At 39.0% G+C, this 27032-nt stretch overlaps 1 pseudogene; it reads left to right on the plus strand.

Moving 5' to 3' along the window:
* Positions 1-425: 425 nt before the first annotated feature.
* On the plus strand, positions 426-14679 carry LOC132797964 (CLIP-associating protein-like; annotated as a pseudogene).
* Positions 14680-27032: the final 12353 nt, after the last annotated feature.

Below are 27032 nucleotides of genomic sequence, written 5' to 3' on the forward strand. Positions count from 1 at the left end.
GGTTTTATTTATTTTTGGTTTATATTTCAATTTGAGTTCCGTTATATTTATTGTTGCATTTGCTATATGTTTTCATGTAGCGACGACAATATGAAATATTTTCAATCTGTTGTAGATTTTGCCGATAAATAAAAACCAACAAAAATATGCCTCAACAATGCAACCGGTTGCTGCAGGTTCAAAGCAGCCATGTCTACTACAACACAGTACAACACAGCCGCAATTTCAGATAAACAAGGCATACAATGTTGTATCAATATTAAAACAACAACAACCACAAATGCTCAACAGAATTCTCATATGCCTTAATCACATCAACAAAATCAGTCACAGTCTCAGCAAAGCTACGCAAATGTGCTATACCATCGACCGTCGATGGATCTCAACAACCGCCGTCGTCAGTGATCTGTAGTGGCGGCAACATAATGAGTGTTAACAGTTGTCAAATCAACACCAGCGAGATGAGTTCAACTGCAATCTACAATCTTTCCGGTCCGCATAGGGCATCACAATTGACTGGCGCTAACAGCGGAATCATCGACTCGAAATGTCGCTTTGTGGAAAGCGTTACAGCGTTATCTGTATCAGATATGACGAAAAGATGCGCCGGTAACAATTACACGTCAATTACGTGTTAACGTCAGTTGTATCGATAATAGGAAATTCGACTATAAAAACATTAATCTACTATCAAATAGTAGTTTCCAACCAACCCAAGAGGTAAAATACATGACTTAAACAAATCAGCGAAAATTTATACAGCATTATCTGTTTTATTTCACAAGTTTGTGTGATATTATTATATCTCCACATGACTGGTACAATTTAATTACAATTAAAATTTTTATATGAATTATTTCCTTTTGTGGTAGCAATTGATTTGACCATGAACTCTTATTCATATTAAGGTCCAGTATATACTTGTTCACTTTTTAAAATAACCTTGAAGGGTTATTGCGATGTCAGTCTATTCATCCGTCACCTACCTTTTAGGAACTATGTAAGCTCCAGACAAATGGCTACAAACGTCCTTCTTGGCGTGTATTTTTGATATCTTTAACACAAAGTAGTAATGTTTTTACTTGTTCTTTCTTAGTATGTTTTTACGTTCAAGTTTATGTCCGCTCATTCCGACTAGCAACAGTGGAGTGAAAAAATTTGTTACTTTTGTCGAATCTCTATAGTTTATTTGATTGGTAGGTCCATATGGTATAAAGAAGTTTCTTATAGTAAATTATGCTTTTCAACTAAAAATAAGAGTAAAAAAACTACAACCAAAACTTTTCTTATATAAGCTCATTTGATTTTATAACTTTGTGTCGGCGGAAAATGTATGTAACAGTCAGAAGTGGGCATCTCCGACCCGATTAACTATAGATCAGCATCAACAGCCGAGACGACAGAGCCATGTCCTTCTGTCCGTAAGAACACCTAAATCTCAGAGACTATTTTTTTCATTTTGATATTTGGTACATATAATGATACCTATGTATATCACTAGCCATGTAATACATATGTAGGGCTTTAACTCTTGAAAGAGTCGAGCGCTGCGATTAGAATCCCATAGCGTTTTCGGCTCATTTCGAAATTCGATGTTCAAATGCAGTGCCTAGAGTACGTCACACACTCACGTGCGTATGCGTTTATTTGGAGTTCTACAAACTTGTGGGCGATCGTCTGAGACCACAATTGAGGCGTATGATGACATGCCCGCTTCCAAGTTGACGCTGCTTGAGCAGAAGTTCGATCAGGTGAAAGTCGAAGGCTTAATAACAACAAATGCAATGCTGCCATCGGCGTTGCGCAGCCCAATGGCAACGGCATGGATGAGGCGGACAACATTGGGGTGCGTGAGCGTCCCACAAAGATTGTGAAGCAGCCACTGCACTAGGCGCTAATGCACCCGAAGCCAAGTCAAAACGAGGTCGCTGCTGGCGATGCGGGCGCTTTGACCATGGAGATCTTTGAGGCCAGCTTCGAGCAGGTGCCACAATTGAGCATATTCAATGCCAAGGACATGGACGACATCTACAAGCAGATACTATTGGTCATCAGCGACAAGACAATGGACTGGGAGAAGCGTGTGGATGCCCTGAAGAAGATACGTGCACTGCTGATGCTCAATTATCATGCGCAGCCGCAATTTCAGGCTGTGCAGCAAAAGGAGCTATCGATCAGTTTCCTCGACATACTGAAGAAGGAGTTGCGCACGAAGGTGATACGCGAGGCGTGCATCACCATCGCATACATGTCGAAGACGCTGCGCAACAAACTGGACATCTTCTGCTGGAGCATACTGGAGCAATTGATACTGCTGATACAGAACTCGGCCAAGGTGATTGCATCTGCCTCGACGCTGGCCCTCAAGTATATTATCAAATATACGCATTCCCCAAGATGCTAAAGATCTAAACGGACATGCTGCAGCAGTCCAAGTCGAAGGACATTCGCTTCGCTCTGTGAACTGATGGTGCTGCGAGGAGTGGCAAACGAAGGCACTCGAACGACATGCTCTGGTATTGCGTGACACGCTCAAGAAATCCATTGGCGATGCGGACAGCGATGCGCGGCGACATTCGGGTCTGGCGTATTGGGCACCCGTCGCCACTTTCCCGATCTGGCCGATCAAATCTACGGCACACTCGACATTAATGCGCAACGTGCGCTGAAGCGAGAGCGCGATGGCGGCACCGCCAATGGCAGCCAGCAATCGTTGGACGCACTTCTGGCACACTGCAGAAGTCCTCGCCAAGCATGCGCTCCATCTTGGCAGTGGACACGGCGGGAGCGCAACGCGCCAAGGCGCGTGAGTTAACATGCCCCTCTCTCCGGCCACATGGAATAATGCCGATCCGGAAACCCAAGCCTACTCTATGCAACTCTGACGATAATATACTCATACTTAGATTCTGACATACACACACATGTTCATGCCTTTTGTAATAAATTCCCACTGACGAAATCAGTCAGTCTTATTCAGTTCTCGAAACAGCACAGTGCTTTATTTTGTGAGTATTTCTAACATATTTCAGAATTCTCTCGCAAATGAGATTCCCTCGGCCACTGGACTGGTAACTGGCGCAGCCGGACTTCGAACAAGGGATTTTCCCACTACGCTTACCATTTTAATTTTTTTTCTCTAATTTTAATTTCCTTGAAATTTTGGGGAAATTTTGTAGTGAATGGTGGAAAAATAATAATACATATTCATGAGAGAGAAAACTGCATAAAAAATAATGACACAAAAATGTGCAAATAAAATAAACAAAACATCAAATTCCAATTGCCACACAAGCGACCGTATATTGTAACCATCAATCGCTGAAAAGGAACCGGGATCGCTTGTGTGAGACAATATGTTTCTGAGTGTGATGACCGTATATTGTGACCATCAATCGCTGAAAAGGCACCGGGATCATATTTACACAGGAACTCATAAAAATAAAACAACGAAAATGGCAAAGAAACAAAAATTCGCAATCTCAAACTACTGTGTGCGATGACCGTATATTGTGATCATCAATCGCTGAAAAGGCACCGGGATCATCAAAACACAGTGGTTTACAGAATAATTTGTATGATTAACGACCGTATATGTGACCATCAATCGCTGAAAAGGCACCGGGATCGTTTTCATTTATCAACTTACATTAAGGCAAATTTACTATTAATTTGTGAAATACACAAAACAATCATAAACGAATAAATAAACTAAAACTGCACAAATATTACAAAAAATTCACACACAGTGATACTGTTCACTTCGGCAAATGCCATGTAAACATGTACATATGTATGTGTTTGCGTTACCTTCGCTTGTGAAATTCTTGATAATAATTAATATCTATTACACAGGAAAGAGTAAGAAACAAATATATGGATTCATCTATTCCTATAAGCACAAGCCTGAATTTACATCAATTACTAGTCCTTGTACATCAATTACCCACCTATGAAGGCCCACCTGACAATCTTGACAGATTTGTAAGTAGAGTAGAACAGCTACTATTGTTAGCCGGATCAGTGGACAAAGCAACATGCGGACAGTACTTGCTTGGAACTATCCGTGACAAGATTAAAGGCAGAGCAGACGAAGCACTGAGTGTCTGCGATGTACTCCTCAGTTGGGATGACATTAAATCAAATCTCAAGCGACTATACTCTAGCAAGAAGACGGAGGAAATGCTTGTTAGAGAGCTACATACTCTTCCGGATGGACTCAGTATGGGAAGGTTATATTTCACAGCCACGAGAATAAGAAGTGAATTGATGTCACTGGCCAGAGAAGCAGACCCTAGTGGACACTCCCTCGCGTCCAAACGTGAACAATATGACAGATTCTGCCTCAATACATTCCTAGTTGGATTAAAGTTCAGCCATTAGAAACCAAAGGCCAGAGACGATCGAGAAAGCGTACGAGTACGGACAGCTTGAACTAAACTTTCAAGGAGTCTGAGTAAACACCCTGGAAACCAACGATACGACAGCTCGATGTACAGGAACCACCCATACGCGAGGGGCAACCAACCAATAGAGACTATAATAGCCGCAACATACTACGTCAACAGAACTATAATGTCAACAACGCTCGTCATGTACAATGAAATGATATCAACAATGATAATAATAGTCGCTCTATGCAGCGACAACAAAACCATAATAACATAGTCAACATAATTCTAATAACCAAAGTAATAGTCGACAGGGCAAGAACCCCTGCCACAGCAATGACAAATCAGATCAGATTCTAAACCACCACGACAGGAACAACCATAATCTAGGCGTATCTCTATGTAACATCAACGATGACACAAATTTTTTACTAGAAGCCTCGGGAAGCCAGTCGGGTACATAAGCAAGAAGACTCACGGATCTTCCTTGCCATTTGTTTTATTATCACCAAACTTCATGGCGTCAAACACTCTAAAATTCCTAATAGATACTGGATCAACCTATTCATTCATAAATCCAGCACTTATTAGTGAAGATCAAACCAAAAACTAACCTTCGATGTCGACATCCACACTGTACTTAATACATTTAAAATTCGGGACTATACGGATAGAATTAATTTCAAACAATTCAAAAGAATGCCCAATTTTAAGTTCTTACTATTCAATTTCCACCCCCACTTCAATGGACTCCTTAGTATGGATTTCCTATCCAGCCTAAATGCAAAAATAAACTTTGCCGACTCCATATTGGAAACACCAGAAACCACCATCCCAATCCTCACAGGATCAAATTCTGTAGACACATTACATACCCTGCCACAAAATACCAAAATGCGACTACCGCTCCCAGTAAACTTCATGCAGGAGACTTTATATATGAAATCACGAATTTGATAATAAAATATCCATAACAGGCGGCTTATACACCGCAGTCGCAGGATCTGCCTATTTTGAAGTCTGCAATAACTCGGACCAGATTCAAACACTTTACCTCGAAGAACCGTTACAGGCAGAAGAATTCTCTCCACGAACCCACCAATACCTCAACTGCATGTCCGCAGCAACAGATACAGAACAAGTGGACAATCAACAATTAAACATTCATTCCTCAACAACGAGGAAAAACAACAATTACAACAACAACAACAACAACAATTACTTAAAATATGCAAGGTGTTCAAAAGTCTCTTCCACAATGAAAGCAATCAACTAACGTTCTCTAACGCTGTCAAACATTCTATACCAACAACGGATAATGTACCGATTCACACAAAATCTTACCGGTATCCATTTGTACATAAGGACGAATTACGAAAGCAAATTTCAAAAATTCACGAACAAAACATCATAAAACCAGTCATTCACCTTGGAGTGCACCCGTCTGATTGTACCACCCGTCTGGATTGTACCTACAGAAAAGTGACAGCACTGGTGAAAAGAAGTGGCGCTTAGTAATCGATCTTCGGAAACTAAATGAGAACTATTTCTGATAGATATCCTATCCCAAATATTGCAGATATACTAGACAGCATAGGGAAGACCATGTATTTCACAACATTAGACCTTGCAAGTGGCTTTCACCAAATTCAAATGAACCCAAACGACGCAGACAAGACAGCATTTTCTGTTGAAAATGGGCATTATGAGTTCACGAGGATGCCCTTTGGTCTTAAGAACGCTCCTGCCACGTTCCAACGCGTTATGGACAACGTCTTAGGTGACTTAGTCGGTGACGTCTGTCTCGTATACCTCGACGACATAATAGTATTCTCACCCTCACTTCAAAAACATATAGCAGATATTAAATCCGTATTCACAAGCCTACAAAACGCAAACCTAAAAATCCAACCGAGCAAATGTAGCTTTTTAGGAAGGAAATCGATTTCTTGGGACACATCGTTACTGAGGAAGGAGTGAAGCCAAACCCACTGAAAATTCAAGCCATCAAGGACTTCCCCTGCCCAAGAACGACAAGAGAAATTAAGTCATTTTAGGACTATTAGGGTATTACAGGAAATTCATAAAAGACTTCGCGAAGATAACTAAACCCATAACAAGACAGTTAAAAGGAAAGAAATCTGTAATAATAGACGATGAATTTAAACAAGCAGTCGAAACGTCGAAAGAGATCTTCTTTGTAATGATCCAATACTCATATACCCTGATTTCAACAAACCATTCACATTGACCACAGACGCAAGTAATTATGCGATAGGCTCAGTATTGTCACAAGGCCCAGACACTAATGACAGACCCATATCTTTCGGTAGCAGGACACTTTCGGACACGGAAATACGCTATTCTATGATATTCCTGATAGTAGAATTGAGCCAAACTTAAACATAAACGAAGACCCACCGATTATAGCAAATTCGTCACAACCACTAAATCACTTCAATACTCAAATAATCCGTATCGGATCAACAACTTCAAGACAAGTGGAAACACCATTTGTCCATAAAGTAAGACATATAATCACGGAACCAGTGCATACCTTCGACTCTGTTACAAACACCCTTCAAACATTTTAAAACCGAGTAAAACCTTCGCAATACTAGCACCAGATGATATTTTCAAAATAATAGAGGAGTCCTATAACAACTATTTCTACGAAAGTGATTTATACAAAATTTTCCGCTGCAAAATATTGCTAACTGAAATCACTAATCCCCATGATCAGGAAAACAAAATTCGTGAATACCACTTTAACACCAATCATAGGGGATAGATGAAACTTATAACCATTTAAAAAGAGACATTTATTTCCCGCATTTAAAAGACATCATAACAAAAATTATAAAAAATTGCGATACCTGCTTAACCCTCAAATACGATAGACACCCTCATAGACCGTTGATGAAAGCCCCAACCGCCCCAGAAGGACCATTGGCGGTCGTGCATATAGATATTTATTCCATTAATAAAACTTTTAACCTCACCATTATTGACAAATTCTCCAAGCTAGCACAAGCCTACCCACTTGGCAATATAAATTCAATTAAAGTCGCCGATGCTCTATTACAGTTCATAAGTCATTACGGCGCACCAAAGAAAATAATTTTCGACCAGGGCGCGGAATGTTCGGGGAGTCTATTAAATGATCTCTTAACCCAATTCCAAATAACGGCTCATACAACCTCATTCCAACAATCAACTGGTAACGCTTTTGTCGAAAGACTGCATTCAACCTTAACCGAACTATACAGAATAATCATGGCCAAAAGGAAGGAAGCACGAATAGAATGCGGACATGACCAAATACTCACCGAAGCGTTGCAACGTATAACAATGCAATACACTCCAGCACTTCCTATACCCCTTTCGAGCTTTTCACGGAAGAACTCACATTTTCAACATAACAATAACATTCGACAATCACCACGATTACCTTAGCAAACTAAATGAATTTAGAAAAGAAATATACCCAAAAGTACAGGAGCACTTAAACGCGAACACAGGAAAAAGGTTGGCTAAATTAAATGAGGACAGAGAGACACCAGTCCAAGTCGAACATAATGATATGATATTTAGGAAAGAAAACCGTAGAAACAAGTTGACACCAAGATTTTCACAACACAAAGTGGATAAAGAGAATGGTGTCACCTTGCTAACAACTAGAGGTCAAAAACTACACAAGCAAAAAATTAGGAAAACGGTTAAGAGACAAGAAACCATAACACCAACAAGCTAATAAGCAAAAATTGTAAAATTCAAAATATCGTCGGAGTTCGTGGCATATACCAACAACACGTCACCGAGCCATCCTTCTCCGTTCCGGCCATTCCCGCCTATGGTTGACTGCATGGCCTTCTCTTCGGACTGGGGAGGAGTTAACATGCCCCTCTCTCCGGCCACATGGAATAATGCCGATCCGAAACTCCAAGCCTACTCTATGCAACTCTGACGATAATATACTCATACTTACATTCTGACATACACACACATGTTCATGCCTTTGTAATAAATTCCCACTGACGAAATCAGTCAGTCTTATTCAGTTCTCGAAACAGCACAGTGCTTTATTTTTGAGTATTTCTAACATATTTCAGAATTCTCTCGCAAATGAGACTCCCTCGGCCACTGGACTGGTAACTCGTGCTCAATACAGGCGCGTGCTCAATACAATACGTCAGAAGAAACCGTTGGTGCCCAGCAACTCTGTGAATACGGCGTCAGGTGCGGCAGGCGGTGATCACCGCTATTATCGCGGTGGCGCCACCGGTGCCATACCCAAGAACATTGACTCGGAGGCGAGATCGAGTATTGGAAACACCAGAAACCACCATCCCAATCCTCACAGGATCAAATCCTGTAGACACATTACATACCCTGCCACAAAATACCAAAATGCGACTACCGCTCCCAGTAAACTTCATGCAGGAGACTTTATATATGAAACCACGAATTTGGATAATAAAATTTCCATAACAGGCGGCTTATACACCGCAGTCGCAGGATCTGCCTATTTTGAAGTCTGCAATAACTCGGACCAGATTCAAACACTTTACCTCGAAGAACCGTTACAGGCAGAAGAATTCTCTCCACGAACCCACCAGTACTTAAACTGCATGTCCGCAGCAACAGATACAGAACAACCGGACAATCAACAATTAAACATTCATTCCTCAACAACGAGGAAAAACAACAATTACTTAAAATATGCAAGGTGTTCAAAAGTCTCTTCCACAATGAAAGCAATCAACTAACGTTCTCTAACGCTGTCAAACATTCTATACCAACAACGGATAATGTACCGATTCACACAAAATCTTACCGGTATCCATTTGTACATAAGGACGAAGTACGAAAGCAAATTTCAAAAATGCTCGAACAAAACATCATAAAACCAGTCATTCACCTTGGAGTGCACCCGTCTAGATTGTACCACCCGTCTGGATTGTACCTACAGTAAAGTGACAGCACTGGTGAAAAGAAGTGGCGCTTAGTAATCGATTTTCGGAAACTAAATGAGAAAACTATTTCTGATAGATATCCTATCCCGAATATTGCAGATATACTAGACAGCATAGGGAAGACCATGTATTTCACAACATTAGACCTTGCAAGTGGCTTTCACCAAATTCAAATGAACCCAAACGACGCAGACAAGACAGCATTTTCTGTTGAAAATGGGCATTATGAGTTCACGAGGATGCCCTTTGGTCTTAAGAACGCTCCTGCCACGTTCCAACGCGTTATGGACAACGTCTTAGGTGACTTAGTCGGTGACGTCTGTCTCGTATACCTCGACGACATAATAGTATTCTCACCCTCACTTCAAAACATATAGCAGATATTAAATCCGTATTCACAAGCCTACAAAAAGCAAACCTAAAAATCCAACCGAGCAAATGTAGCTTTTTAGGAAGGAAATCGATTTCTTGGGACACATCGTTACTGAGGAAGGAGTGAAGCCAAACCCACTGAAAATTCAAGCCATCAAGGACTTCCCTGCCCAAGAACGACAAGAGAAATTAAGTCATTTTAGGACTATTAGGGTATTACAGGAAATTCATAAAAGACTTCGCGAAGATAACTAAAACCATAACAAGACAGTTAAAAGGAAAGAAATCTGTAATAATAGACGATGAATTTAAACAAGCAGTCGAAACTTCGAAAGATCTTCTTTGTAATGATCCAATACTCATATACCATGATTTCAACAAACCATTCACATTGACCACAGATGCAAGTAATTATGCGATAGGCTCAGTATTGCCACAAGGCCCAGACACTAATGACAGACCCATATCTTTCGCTAGCAGGACACTGTCGGACACGGAAATACGCTATTCTACGATAGAGAAAGAAATGCTAGCTATTATTTGGTCTGTAAGTCATTTTAGACCATACCTCTTCGGACGTAGATTCAAAATAGTTACGGACCATAAGCCATTAATCTGGCTAGAAAATCTGAAAGGCCAAAATCCGAAATTACTTCGATGGAAAACTATCCTGGCCGCTTATGACTACGAAATCGTATACAAAAAGGGTCGCAAAACGTAGTCGCTGACGCACTCAGTAGAATTGATAGATATCCTGATATTCCTGATAGTAGAATTGAGCCGAACTTAAATATAAACGAAGACCCACCGATTATAGCAACTTCGTCACAACCACTAAATCACTTCAATACTCAAATAATCCGTATCAGATCAACAACTTCAAGACAAGTGGAAACACCATTTGTCCATAAAGTAAGACATATAATCACGGAACCAGTGCATACCTTCGACTCTGTTACAAACACCCTTCAAACATTTTAAAACCGAGTAAAACCTTCGCAATACTAGCACCAGATGATATTTTCGAAATAATAGAGGAGTCCTATAATAACTATTTCTACGAAAGTGATTTATACAAAATTTTCCGCTGCAAAATATTGCTAACCGAAATCACTAATCCCCATGATCAGGAAAACAAAATTCGTGAATACCACTTTAACACCAATCATAGGGGATAGATGAAACTTATAACCATTTAAAAAGAGACATTTATTTCCTGCATTTAAAAGACATCATAACAAAAATTATAAAAATTGCGATACCTGCTTAACCCTCAAATACGATAGACACCCTCATAGACCATTGATGCAAGCCCCAACCGCCCCAAAAGGACCATTGGCGGTCGTGCATATAGATATTTATTCCATTAATAATACTTGTAACCTCACCATTATTGACCAATTCTCCAAGCTAGCACAAGCCTACCCACTTGGCAATAGAAATTCAATTAAAGTCGCCGATGCTCTATTACGGTTCATAAGTCATTACGGCGCACCAAAGAAAATAATTTTCGACCAGGGCGCGGAATGTTCGGGCAGTCTATTCAATGATCTCTTAACCCAATTCCAAATAACGGCTCATACAACCTCATTCCAACAATCAACTGGTAACGCTTTTGTCGAAAGACTGCATTCAACCTTAACCGAACTATACAGAATAATCATGGCCAAAAGGAAGGGAGCACGAATAGAATGCGGACATGACCAAATACTCACCGAAGCAGTTGCAACGTATAACAATGCAATACACTCCAGCACTTCCTATACCCCTTTCGAGCTTTTTCACGGAAGAACTCACATATTCAACAAAACAATAACATTCGACAATCACCACGATTACCTTAGCAAACTAAATGAATTTAGAAAAGAAATATACCCAAAAGTACAGGAGCACTTAAACGCGAACACAGGAAAAAGGTTGGCTAAATTAAATGAGGACAGAGAGACACCAGTCCAAGTCGAACATAATGATATGATATTTAGGAAAGAAAACCGTAGAAACAAGTTGACACCGAGATTTTCACAACACAAAGTGGATAAAGAGAATGGTGTCACCTTGCTAACAACTAGAGGTCAAAAACTACACAAGCGAAAAATTAGGAAAACGGTTAAGAGACAAGAAACCATAACACCAACAAGCTAATAAGCTAAAATTGTAAAATTCAAAATATCGTAGGAGTTCGTGGCATATACCAACAACACGTCACCGAGCCATCCTTCTCCGTTCCGGCCATTCCCGCCTATGGTTGACTGCATAGCCTTCTCTTCGGACTGGGGAGGAGTTAAAATGCCCTCTCTCCGGCCACATGGAATAATGCCGATCCGGAAACTCCAAGCCTACTCTATGTAACTCCAAGCCTACTCTATGCAACTCTGACGATAATATATTCATACTTAGATTCTGACATACATACATTCATACATAAATTCCCACTGACGAAATCAGTCAGTCTTATTCAGTTCTCGAAACAGCACAGTACTTTAGTTTGTGAGTACTTCTAACATATTTCAGAATTCTCTCGCAAATGAGACTTCCTCGGCCACTGGAGTGGTAACTCGTGCTCGAGTTCGGTGTGCTCGGAACGTTCGTTCGACTCGGGCTATACGCGTGGCAACAATTCCAATTCGAATTATACGCTGATCGGAAATCGCCTCGATTGACGCAGTCAGCGAGCACCGTTCGAGGGCATTGAGACAATTATTCAGCATTGCCCCTCGACGCATTGGTCGGAACGCAAGGATGGGCTGATCAGTCTGAGGAAGTATCTGGCCAATGGCAAGGAGTTGACGCCACAGCAGCTGCAGTGTGTCCTGGACATGATTCGCAAAATGTTTATGGATAACCACACTAGAGTCTACTCTCTGTTTCTAGGTATAGTCAACGAGCTGCACGATTGGCTGTTCATACTGTTGACCAGGTTGTTCAACAAACTGAGCACCGATCTGCTCAATTCGATGTCCATCAAGATCCGGACGACGCTGCTGATGGTCCTCGAGTATTTTCCCACACAGCTGCAGCTCAAGAAGCTGTTTCGCATTATTTCGGGCAACACCCAGACGCCCACAACCAAAACAAGCATCGAAACCGTACGCTTCCTCACCGCTCTGGCCACCACGTACTGCAAGAGCAGCGATTTTCCCAGCGATCAGAATCTAAACTGTGAACTCACCTTGCTGAAGCTGGCCCTGATGTCGGTTTATGAGAATTCGATGACGATGCGTTCGCATACGCGCGCCTGTTTGGTGGCTCTCTACAATCTGAATACGTCACAGATGACCAAGTTCTTGGCCGTGTGGCCCAAGCGATATCGGGATATGGCGCGGCTCTGCATACAGTCAACCATTCGGCGACAGAGCAGCGGCGCGAACTCGCCGAGCAGCTCGCCGTTGAGCAGCAGCAGCCCGAAGCCGTTGCAGAGTCCCAGCGTTGGACCGTTTGCGTCGCTCAACATGGATCTGAAGTCTAGTCCACGATCGCGTCAGTCGTCGGTGGAGCAGGAGTTGATATTCGGCTGCTCCGACCTGGACGTGAAGCACAACATACAAAAGACATCCGAGGAAATACGCAACTGTTTCTCCGGTGGCCAATATCATTCGCTGGCGCCCAATGGCTACAAGAACATTGACTCGGAGGCGAGTTCAGTGTGCTCGGAACGTTCATTCAACTCGGGCTATACGCGTGGCAACAATTCCAATTCGAATTACTCGCTGAGTGGCTCACGGAATCGCCTCGATTGGAGCAGTCAGCGAGCACCGTTCGAGGGCTGTGAGACAATTATTCAGCATTGCGCCTCGACGGATTGGTCGGAGCGCGAGGATGGGCTGATCAGTCTTTAATAATTGGGCCTGTGCTGATCTATTATGGACACGCTTATGGATACTGAGGCCTCAACTGTTGTTGTCGAGGCCAAAACGCAAAAGTTCGTCGGCTTCGATCGCCGTGCGCTTTAAAATGTATGCTTCCTTCGCCAATGGCAAACAAGCCATGCAAATTTGCTGTGGCAAACGTGCTGCGGCGCTATCTTGCGGCTCATACGACAAGCCAAAGCATTCTTTGAGCATCTTTGCCACCGTTGTGCTGCTCTCTGGCCCAATCTCGATCTCACATGTCAGCGATTTGTAGTATATACATGCCCGGGTGCATACCAGACATCGTAAAGGGTGGCAAATTTCGACACTCAACTCACACCCATAAATTTTTGAGTGCCGGTGCTACTTAGCACTCGCAAACCGAATGAGAGATACACACTTACTCAAAATCATGCGAGTGCTGCGAGTATGAGTCATTGTCATTCTCAGGACTTTCTTGCACTTGCCTATTCGGCACCCGATCATTTTAGGCACTCGGCTTGTACACACTTGTATCTTGCCGGTGGTTGTTCTTCGTGCAACCGATCATTTTAGACACTCATGACGAAATGGCTTGAGTCTTATGAGTATCTGTTCAAATTCTGAAAAACACCCAAGTGTCTTGCTCAGACACCCAAGTGTTTTGCTCAGACACCCAAGTGTTTTGCTCAGACACTTGAGTGTTTGATCAGACACTCGGGTGTCTGAGCAAATATTCGGATGTTTTTCCCCACCCCTATTGATGCTTGTGTGTCGCGGCTCGCGGGTAGATTTTATGACTTTTGACTTCTTTGAATGATATTTGGGTGTTTTTTTACTTTGACAAATGGTCAAATAAAATATCAGGTGGTTTTTCCTGAAATTTATGGAAATTGCACAAATTTGCAAAATACCCTTTTGTAATTATATAGGCATTTACAATAGTGTTATAAACAGGTAATAAAATTTCTGATTTTCCGGATATTGATGAATATAAAAACCGAAGAACTCATAAAACAGGTAGAATTTCACTTTATAAAACCCGGATTTTCCAAAACTGATTAGTTGTAATTTTACTTGTTTTGTTCCTTAAAAATATATAAAAATTCTTAAATAAATTCTTATTTAATCTTTAAATTAAATTAAATTTTTATTAATTATATAAGACATCAAATAAATACACTACACAAAGCCAAAAAATAGTTTTCGAATTTAAATTTTCAAGAAATAAAATGAGTGCAAGAACAGCGCACCAGCAATAACAAGAACAATACAAAAAGCCGACGGCATTTCTTGCATCTCAATATACATACATACAAACATACATATGTATGTACATACATACAATCGAGCCGGTCCACTCATAATTTTTTACCAAGTGTATTGGATACACTTACTCATAACCACCAGCACCGGCTTTACCCGAGTGCATATAATCACCGATCGCAAATTGCCGAGTATGCCTCGGCACTTGCACTCATGAGTATAAGCCTTTCGATACACTTATTGCTCTTGAGTATAAGGCTCATGAGTGTGTGTATTTTGGCTACTCACACTTCTGAGTGCAAGTGTATCGGAAAGGCACATGAGTAACCGGTGCACCGGTTGAGTGTGTATACCCGTGCCGTTCTCTGGTGCATACGCGGCAATTTAGCACCACGACCGCTTGGTTGCCGCTCATCTTGAAAAGAACAAGTGAATCAATTAAATAAGGCGAGTGGTTGTTTTGTTTTAAATTAATTCTTGTTATATTTCTTTACTTACTTTACAACTTGTCCATTCTCTGTCGAAAATCCAAAGGGTAAGAGAGCTTAAAGAGCAGAGAGCGAAACACTTTTAGTGTGACCAGTTCACGGTTGTTCAAGAATCTTTTGTAATGAGAAATTCCAAATTGGTATATTTCAATACACCTCCTCAAAAGATATTTTGAACAATAAAAAATTAGTATTACAATAATATTCTTATTCGGACAGTTGTATATTCTGGGAACAATAATATTGATTCATATTCATCTAGAAATAGTTTTAAACAAATTAAAACAAACTAGTTCTAGGATTAAGGGAAACCCAGTGAAACCTTAATCAAATCATTGGTTAATCAAAAAAATTAAACTTCATTTAACATATTATATGTTTTGAATCACTAATTATCAAACAAAAAAAAATTATATTATTATAAATAGTTTTAATTTGTGAGACCCATTGCGCTCCTTAGGGTCAAAAATCTTGCAGCGGGCAACGGCTTCATGAGGACATCAGCCACCTGGTGTTCTGTGGGAATATATTAAATAAAATATAAAAAAATGTTAATTAAATGTGAATAAAATTTGGTTACAACAAAAGAGCATACAAATATAATGGTGGAAATGTAGCATCAAACTGGATGCAAAACAGTGTATACATATGTTATCGCAACATCTCATCACTAATATATTAAATCGGTATATATTATATATCGAATATCGGTTGATGTTTGGCCTTACATGGTCTCACTTTTTCTTAATCTCTCTCTCTTTCGTCGTTGACCATCTTAGGCTGATGTCAGAGTGCGAGCGAGAAGCGATGCGATAATATTGGGCGAGAACGAGCGATAAACCACTGCAACCCTTTTCATATCCAATCGCTCGAAAGATGTCAGAGTGAGAGCGAGTTGCGAGTTCAAGCGAGAAAGCGAGAGCAAAGCGAGAGAGCAGTTTGCAACCTGCTTTATCGCTTCAACACTCTCAGAGCGTACGATTGTTTTCTTGCATTCTGTGATTTAATTACCGTTTATTTTCAAAGCACGCGTGTTTGAAAGCTCAGATGGTAAGTTTGTAACTCTATTTTTAGTTTTATGTACAGTTTACTCTAAAATCATGCGTTTTTTGCATTTAATGTCATTTGTGAGAGAACACCAGAACGAAATGGATATCGAAAATTTAATTAGTGAAGTATTTTACAACCAGCGCTATGGGACCAAAAAGAGCAAAACTATCACAACAGAATTTTGGAGGAAAAAAAATTGACAGAAATTGAAAACATGTTAGAAACATCAAGTAAGTAAAGATTTATTAATAACTGCAAATTATTTGTATTTACATATTTTTATTCGGTGCATCTGTGTGTGCAAACAAAGTCGCGAAAAGCGTTTCTAATAGTTGGTCTGTTTTTAAATTTACATGATTTAAAGTTTCGGCGTTGTTATGATTTTCAAGGTCAATATGAAAATGTTGTGACTCTAAATTTATATCACAAGGCCCTTCAAGGTCAATGATTGTATTATGCAAAATGCATAAACTCTTTACAATGATATCAACAAAATCTGATTAGTCTCAATAGGCTTCCAGAGAAGACGCCATTTGGATGTCATGATACCAAAGGCACATTCAATGCATCTTCGAGCTCTGGAAAGTCTACTGTTAAAGTATTCGTTACTTGTATTTGTATCTCTTCGAGAATATGACCTTAAAGGATTTTTAGAGTGGATATGCCTCATCACCCACAAAGACATATGGCATCTTAAAAAATTGTCGAGCTCTTAGCTGCATATAGAGTTGTGATGCATTAAATGTTCCATCAGCACTTTGTTTTCCATAGCCTCCAACTTCTATGGCAATAAATTTGCAATTGACATCTGCAAACTCCTTGAAGTACTATGGAAAAGTAATTTTATAATTATAAAACATAGACCCGGAATTAGGTGGACATCTAAGGCGTATATGCTTTCCATCAATAGCCTCAGCACAATTTGAAAGTTCCACAGCTTGCAAAAGTTGTCTGCTGTCTTGCTAATTATTACCTATGTGGGCTGAGGCATATGTATCGGTTGTAGCTCTTCCCAAAGAGCTATTACAGTCTCTTTCACTATAACTGACACAGAAGTCCTTCCAATTTTAAACGAATATGCCATGATGAGAAAAGATGCTCCTGTAGCTAAAAATCTGTAATTACGGATAATATTCGACGTCATTCTAATTAATTAATCAAATTTGTATTTTAGAAGACGGCTTAAAAAATGGAAGAACCTCCGGGACCAATTCCGCAACGAATGGAAAAAATTCCCGTTTCAAAATCTGGCGACTCTGGTGTTTCAGAGGAGGCTTACAGCAATTACACTTCTTGGCCTCATTTTAATAGTCTACTCTTTTAAAGGCCAAATAAAACCTCGTAAATCGGTTGGTAATTTTGAAGCATCACAATGAGATCTCAAGATGAGATCATCTCTGAAGAGATTCACGAGCTATGTGAAGATGAAATACCAAAAAAAGCAAAAAGAAGTTGAATGCGTCAGAGGAATTAGTAGCTATTGAGCTATACTGAATAAATATAATTGAAATATATTACAAACTAACCTCAATGTTATTATTAATTTTGGCAAGGCAGTATGGGTTGTGTAACAAAATTTGGCCAATGCTTCTCCATCCGACTATAGACATCCTTGAATAGTTACAAAACTTTTCTGGGTGGTTTCTCAAGTCATTATATAAATTTTGAACTCTCCTTTTTTCATTTCTACTGCAGTTAAGCTGGTGGACGCTCCTTTTTTAACACAAAGTTAAGTGTTGCACTTGAAGCAAAAAATCTTCATCCGAATCCATCACCATCATATTAATAACTGAACATATTAATAACTAGAACAATGTAGCTCGATCTCGCCAAGCTCTCACTGTGACATCTTCTCTGTTGCATTCTTTGATTTAATTACCGTTTATTTTCAAACCTTACAAACTAACAATGTAACTCGCTTCTCGCAAAGCTCTCACTCTGACATCTTCTCGCTTTGCTCATCGCTTCTCGCATCGCTTCGCTTCGCTTCGCGCGCACTCTGACATCAGCCTAAGTCCGACACCATGAGTTATCGCCTGCTGCCACACTTTTGGTGAAAAAGTGAAAAAGCAAGCAATGAAAAGCAAGTTAAAAATACTTGTATAATAAAACGGATAGCATTAAATTTGTTGAAGTTGGGTAAAATATGTTTTATAAAAATTAATTTATTTAATTTAATTTACAAATAATTACAAGCCAAATTGATCTTCTGGCGGTCTTAAAAGAACGACAATAAAAAGATCCGATTTAATATAGAAAAAGGTATTTACTTTTATTACGCCAAGACAAATTTTTTCGTTTTGCAATTCGAAAGAATCTTGTGAAAGTGAAAACGGTAGCACCATTTTTTTTCGTTCTTGTTTTCAAAACGAAAACAAAAAGTGAATACCGGAGCATGCCTGTATGTACCTTTGGTAAATTTCCAGTATCTTTGCGGTTATTTTGGTATATTTAAAATTAATACCGCTATATTTTGCCTTTATTCAAAATGGGTAGCGGGGGTCTCAGAGTTGAGCACACTTGACTGTAGCCTTCTTTGTTTTTATGTTCTTCGCATGATCAGCTTAAAAGTATGCAATATTTCGTTCTCCAATTACAAATTTGTATGGCATAATTAATAACGTAAACAGTAAATTTTACTGTTGTGCCTGTTGCAATTCTCAAGTGGTTCTGGACGGCGGCTGGACATTATCACTGTCAAAGCGGGATGGCGTCCAGAGAGTTGCAACGAGTATGACATTTTTGCTCATACTCGAGTACTGATTCAGTAGTCTGTTTGATTTAATGCGTTTGCTTCGGGTATACGTATTGAGCTTTTCGTTTCCGACTCATTGCCGACGAACAAGTTTCAACCACGAGTAATCGACCCATACATGATTTTTGTATGAACGATACCAATACCCGAAGTTCAATCATACTCAAACATGATTGATTTAAATGCTAACCGATGTTCGCTCAATTTGTGTTCATGTACTCGTACACTCGTTGTATTTCTAGAAAGTTCTAAAAGTTCCAAATGATATATCAGCAATCATTAAATTCAAACAAAATATTTTAGAAAATATTGAAAAGGTATGGATGGAAAACCTTTGTTTTGACTTACACCTGGTTCTGTTGACAGTATTATATTTTTAAATTCAATTTTAAAAATGAAAATAAATTAGATGAATAATAATCAAAATGTAAGAAAATTAAATAAATTTTATAATGTATTAAATATAATATAAAATGACAATTATAATTATAATAAATACTACTTTTCCTTTGTTTTATTCAAAAATAATTTTAGCATACATATGTAGACAGGCAGACAAAGCACATACTTATGATGTGCATTTCATCAAACATTTCTATCACACGCATCATAACCTAATCACTGAGTAAACGACAGATGAATAAAATCAACACAATTATACTCGAGTAAAAATACCTTGATTCTGACTTAGCAACAGTCCAACCCAATGAATCGTTAGCAACAATCGCATCAAAGGGTTTGATGCAAGCCGAAGCAGCCCATACTTGTACTTGATTGTGATTGCCGAGCGAAAATCGGTTCGAGTAAAATCAAATCAGCTGACGCTGGAAGTACTTGAGTTGAATTGAACTCGTTGCGACTAATGGTTTGATTTGATTTGAGTGCAATTTGGGTATGAGTATTCGCTCATACTTAATCATACTCGTTGCAGTTCTCTGGTCCCTTAAAAGTTTCATTGCTTAACATCGAACAGTTAACAGTTTCTGTTCTTAACAGTGGTTGCATACTAGATTCATTTTTTATAGTGTTGATAGGGGTTTCTGTTTTCCGTTGACTTACCATACGTGATTGTTCAGAAATCTATGCGCCATCTCCTTTTCTTATAACATAAAAATATTTCAGGACCTCTAAATTGAAATTTATGCCGCATGTATGCATGAAATCCCTACCTAACACTGCTTCATAACTCATAGACTCATCGTCGACTATTAGTAATTCTAAATTAAATTTTATTTTTCTCTTCAATACAAAACAAGATACTTTTCCAAACGTTTTCAATTTACTTTGTTAATTCCAAAATAGAGACTATTGACTGGTTTATCCATTGATATATTTAATGGAAATGAAGATTTCTTCACAAATGAAATAGGGCTTCCTGAGTCTATGAGGCATTCTGCAGTGATGAACAAATTAGGTTGGCTTGAAAAATAAATATTAAAGTGTCTTACATAACTGTTGTCGAACCCGGTGCTTTTGTTGAATACACCAACACTCTTCTTCTTCTTGCATTCTGCTATGACATGTCCCATCTCTCCGCAAGCATAACATGATCCAGGCTCCCTTTTGGTGTGCGGCATTCCTTGGCAAAATGACCTTTGGAGTTGCAGTTGTGGCCTCGCTTGTCGTTGCTCTCCGCCGTCGTCTTAGTACCTCCCATCGCACCGTACTTCGAAAGGCATATGTGTGCAATGGCTTGTAACATCTGCTCTGGATCCCCAAACCTCTCGCGTCTGGTTGCGTAAGTTCAGCGACGGTATACCTTCGATGATTTGTTCCAAAAGCTCATCGTGGTCCAATTTAATTGATTGTGCTAAAACGATCTTCTCCTCGAAGTACATTGCAAAACGCTCATTTTGTTGCCACTTCCCTTGTTCAAACTTTCGTCGTAGTTCTGCCTTCGAAGCTCCAGTGCCAAATGCTAATATCAATTGATCGCAAAGCGTTTGAAAAGCTCACGCAAGCGAGTTGAATTTGCATGAAGCCAGTGCTGAACGTATCCGTGGCGTACGGTTGTCCTCCGTCTTGTGCTCCAGATTGGCGCCATATGAGAGGAGCACACTAGCCGCAACCAGTGGTGTCATTTCCGCTTTTTCCCGTCAGATCTGGATTTTTGAAAACAGCGGGCAGTGGGAATTTTGGCTATTTGAGCAAAGTTAAGCAGCTTTTTTAGTTTAGTTTTCTTCAAATTTTAGAGATGTTTAAATTGATTCCTGCTGCTGCTGAGTCACTTGCAAGGAGTGTATGTGTAGTTGATGGCCCACCACAAGTAATTCCAATGGCGAATGCGATGTCGACGCCGATGTTGACGCTTGCCTTTGTTTACATTTTGCTAGACCGCCATTTTGGTTTTGCGCACCTGTTCATTTTTATTTGATTTTGCTAAAGCTTTTGTTTTGTATTTGCGCTTGACGCTGCTGCTGATGACAACTTTTGGTGCTTCGGCTGCACTCGTGCGCTGACCCGATCGCCGACCAAAACCATTCAAAGTAACTGCTTCCATTGCGTCTGGTGAATTTAGTTCGCCAGTTTTTAAGAGATTCACCTCTAAATTATTGCTTATGAAATTACCCAGGCTTTTCTAAAAATAACCCTCTAGTGCCCAAATTTTCTTTTCCAAAAAAAATTATTTTTGGATTCAGTATGTATCAAAAGTGAATGTTTGTTTAAAAAAATTATTTTTGCTCGGATCGAGTTTTATATGACTATAACCTTGGACCGCCTAGAGGCGGCTTTGGGAAGCTAGGCCAACAAAAATTAGGTAATCAATTCTTTTGTTCACATGTTTTATTATAAATGATATTAAGATGAGCACCAAAAACAAATAAAATAACAATTAAAACTAAAAGTTACTTAAATTCACAAAGCTTCAAATATTTGTGTACAAAAGTTCGTTTACTTATTTGTGATGAAAATCATAGAAACAGTCTTTTTCTGGGAAAAGCACAGGTTTATATTACATTTACGGCAGACAATTTGAGTTTCGGAAGTACAACCAGGAAGCTTACAAGTTTTTTGTCAGCGCGTGATAAAAACATTGGAAAATGCTCGACGGCATCATAACGTACATTATTAATCGGAAGGAAAGTTTTCCTCCCTGTGCATTTATTTTCCTTCCATCAACTTGTCGAGGGCGCCCGGGTCCTTTTGGCAGATTAGAGTTTGTAGCATACATAGCACATATGCGATCTCTGATCGAAAGTTTGGCAATTGGTATTTTGCGTTATTAGCGTCTGGCTGGTTTATTCGGTGGAACAAAATGTAAGCGTTTACCATGGCCAAATCAAGCATACTCGTATGCGTAAATAGTCAATTTGTATACTTGTTGCTCTTTACGGGAATTTTATATCGACCTATAAGTCCGTCCATTAAGTCGACACCGCCCATGTGGCTGTTGTATTCGTGGATAACATTTGGGCAATTTATGTCAACGTACTTTTTCGGAACGAACAAAACGTGAAACCTGACTTTTGGATTCGTTTCATTCAGGAAAGGCTTTATGCCCGCGTAAGTCGAAGCAAGTCGGACTGCCTTATTGTCCTTCCAAATCGTCAAAGACAGATCGACTCCTGATACAGATCCACAAAATTCTGTAGAATATCCACGCACTTGTTTTTGAGGTCGCTGTCAGTTGGCAGCTTACAATTTGGAATGCGATTCGAGCGAATAGTTCCCAAAGAAAATATTCCCCGGACTTGAGATATACAAGAAGCGGCAACGAAGTATAATAATTGTCAAAGTAGATTATCTGATTTTTGAAATCCGGAACATTTCGAGACAATCGAACAACTACATTTGCTGCCGCACCAAGATCTGGTGAGCCTGTTTGAACAACGTTGTCACCTGCTCCACAATATATCTCGAAATTATAGCAAAAGCCAGAAGAATCACACAAATTGAAGAATTTCACTCCCCACTTGTGTGGTTTGTCTGGTAAGTATTGTCTAAGAAAGGTCTTCATCTTCGTTGCACACATTTGTTCATCCACAGATAAGCGTTGGCGCATCGGAACTAATTGAAACTTGTCATTGAAATGATTTACGAGAGGCCGTATTTTGTATAAAGGACCGTGGTCGGCAGAATCCTTGGAGGGCAACTTACTGTTATCATTAAAATGCAAATTTCCTCGTATTTTTCAAAGCGATTTCTTGACATTGTGTTTTGTATTGTTCCAAATGCGTACTCCCCAATATGAACGAACATTTGGGTAGCGAAAACTGACATCAAAAATAGAATGCCAATAAATTGTCGAATTTTTAAATTTGTTGTGGAAAACGAAGTATTGACATCCTTTTGGGTAGCATACAAATTTGTTTGCTGGGTGATATGTTCAATAATATCATCATTCAAAAAAATTGAAAACACTTGAATGGCGTATCCAGATTTTTAAGTTCTCCGAGGTCAGGCTCAATAAAGGATATTGCAGATTTATCCATGACTAGGTTCGTTTGGCGCCACAACATCTTTTTGAAAAGCGGTGATTTTGGGTCGATAGTTAAAACAGATCCACATTCAACTATTGTGCTTTCTTTAACATGAGGAGTATTATGCTCAGCAGGCGCTTTACGTTTGCGTTTCTGTGCTTGAGGTGAATTGGACGCAATCGAACTTGAGGGTGACAATAATTTTGCAAAAGGAGTAGGACTTCCGCGTGAAGTTACACAAATCTCTCTAGCCAACAAAGAATCCGACATATGTAGCACTCTTTCAATCGCTTCATCATCTTCCTCATTGACAGGAAGTGCTGCCTCGCAAACATCATTAGTCAAATCGTCCTCCAACTCTTCTTCTCCATCCGTATCAATATCAAAATCAATAGAATTTAAAAATTTTTCAATCTCCACGTCGGAAAGAGCTGATAGCTTATTCACTTGTCGTCGTTCCATGTCTACAGAAGCAATTATTTGTACTTAAATATGTCATAGATTGTTTCCCTTTCAAACTTACCTCATAAATTTTTTTTCCCGAATTGTCCCAAGACCGCCTCTAGACGGGCTACTTTATAAATGCAATAAAAAGCTAACGAAAACTTCTTTTTAGTGTGGGTTGCGTTTTTTGCGTCCTTGAGACTATCAGCAACACGGTACAATTTTTTTTCAGCAGCAAACTATTTATAATATTTTAAAAATATTTACATTATGCACTTCTTACAAAATAATTACTTCGTCCGAGTTGCACAAATTTTCAACTTCAAATGAATACAGCAGCTTGCGCAAGCTCTAGTATGTATACCAAACGCCACCAACTTAATTTTGGACTTCCCCGAATTAGAAAAACGCAAAACCGAGTCAAAAGGAATGAAAAGAATAAAATAACTGTACTTTTATCATTACCCGTCTAGAGGCGGTCTTGGGCACTAGAGGGATAATAGTTAAATAAAGAATAAGAAACTATGTATAAGAATATTTCAATTTATTAATAATTGGGCCTGTGCTGATCTATTATGGACACGCTTATGGATACTGAGGCCTCAACTGTTGTTGTCGAGGCCCAAACGCAAAAGTTCGTCGGCTTCGATGGCCGTGCGCTTTAAAATGTATGCTTCCTTCGCCAATGGCAAACAAGCCATGCAAATTTGCTGTGGCAAACGTGCTGCGGCACCATCTTGCGGCTCATACGACAAGCCAAAGCATTCTTTGAGCATCTTTGCCACCGTTGTGCTGCTCTCTAACCCAATCTCGATCTCACATGTCAGCGATTTGTAGTATATACATGCCCGGGTGCATACGCGGCTATTTAGCACCATGACCGCTTGGTTGCCGCTCATCTTGAAAAGAACAAGTGAATCAATTAAATAAGGCGAGTGGTTGTTTTGTTTTAAATTAATTCTTGTTATATTTCTTTACTTACTTTACAACTTATCCGTTCTCTGTCAAAAATCCAAAGGGTAAGAGAGCTTAAAGAGCAGAGAGCGAAACACTTTTAGTGTGACCAGTTCACGGTTGTTCAAGAATCTTTGTAATGAGAAATTCCAAATTGGTATATTTCAATACACCTCCTCAAAAGATATTTTGAACAATAAAAAAATTAGTATTACAATAATATTCTTATTCGGACAGTTGTATATTCTGGGAACAATAATAATGATTCATATTCATCTAGAAATAGTTTTAAACAAATTAAAACAAACTAGTTCTAGGATTAAGGGAAACCCAGTAAAACCTTAATCAAATCATTGGTTATTCAAAAAAAATTAAACTTCATTTAACATATTATATGTTTTGAATCACTAATTATCAAACAAAAAAATTATATTATTATAAATAGTTTTAATTTGTGAGACCCATTGCGCTCCTTAGGGTCAAAAATCTTGCAGCGGGCCACGGCTTCGTGAGGACATCAGCCACCTGGTGTTCTGTGGTAATATATTAAATAAAATATTTTAAAAAATTTAATTAAATGTGAATAAAATTTGGTGACAACAAAGGAGCATACAAATATAATTGTGGAAATGTAGCATCAAACTGGATGCAAAAACAGTATATACATATGTTATCGCAACATCTCATCACTAATATATTAAATCGGTATATATTATATATCGAATATCGGTTGATGTTTGGCCTTACATGGTCTCACTTTTTCTTAATCTCTCTCTCTTTCGTCGTTGACCAGGCTGATGTCAGAGTGCGAGCGAGAAGCGATGCGATAATATTGGGCGAGAACGAGCGATAAACCCCTGCAACCCTTTTCATATGCAATCGCTCGAAAGATGTCAGAGTGAGAGCGAAGCGAGTTGCGAGTTCAAGCGAGAAAGCGAGAGAGCAGTTTGCAACCTGCTTTATCGCTTCAACTCTCTCAGAGCGTACGATTGTTTTCTTGCATTCTGTGATTTAATTACCGTTTATTTTCAAAGCACGCGTGAGTTATATATGTTTGACATATATATACGTGAGTTGTATTTCAATAAATAAGAATGTACACAGTGTTGTAGATTTGAACTGGTTTATTCAGAGAATTGATACAAACTGAAGTTGAGCTGTGCAAGAAGTGCTATTATGTACTTGGATGTTGGCGGCAGCCAAACCGTCTGAGTTGTTTATAATTACGTTAGCATATACTGACTTTGGAGTTGTGGTTAGTGTTTATATTGGGACTTGGGTTGAGATTCGTTATTAGTTTCAGTTGCAAGAGATTGCAAGCTTGGTTGTTTATGTTTACGTTAAAGAAGCTAGCAGTCCCAGTTTGGGTTATTAGTTTATAGTGGAAGCTTGAATGTTTATGTTTACATAATTGACGATCGCAATCCCGATCTAATGGAATGCTTTGTATGTGTTAGTGTTGGGTAAGTGGTAAGTGGTGACAAATGAGATGGGGAAGTGGTAAGTGGTGACAAATGTATAACTCCTCCATCGCCAGAATTTGAATTCTCCTGAATTCTTTTAAAATTAACATGAATATTATTAGGTCTTAATTTTATACACAAGTAAAATATTAATATTAATATAATAATTGCAAATGTAATTGAAATGCCATAACTTATTTTTATGAAATTTTAACTCTGTGATTTCTTTTAAGTTTTCAAAGTTCTGTATTGAGAAGTGTTCAAAGTTAATTGTGTTTTATAAGATTGGTTCAATAAGTTTGTTGGGTTAAAAATCTATCATAAAATTCTATTTGTTCATTTGCAAAGTTTTCAGATAATATTTGAATTTTACAGTTATCAAATTGTATTAAGTAGTTTCCATTTAATGAATTATTTCTTTGATCGCAATTTTGTTTTAATTTTTCGTTTTACTGTTTCTTACAATTATTGTTTCATCATCTATTTGTTCTATACTGGATTTAATGTTGAATTTGAATTTACAATTGTTGTTTATTGTGCAGCCTTTACTTAATGTTAGTTCTCTTAAAATTACATTTTCTTTATAATCGTATATTTAATTACAAATTTGAGTAATCAGTAAATT

This window comes from Drosophila nasuta, unplaced genomic scaffold (assembly GCF_023558535.2).
Source record: "Drosophila nasuta strain 15112-1781.00 unplaced genomic scaffold, ASM2355853v1 ctg40_pilon, whole genome shotgun sequence".
Classification (NCBI taxonomy): domain Eukaryota; kingdom Metazoa; phylum Arthropoda; class Insecta; order Diptera; family Drosophilidae; genus Drosophila; species Drosophila nasuta.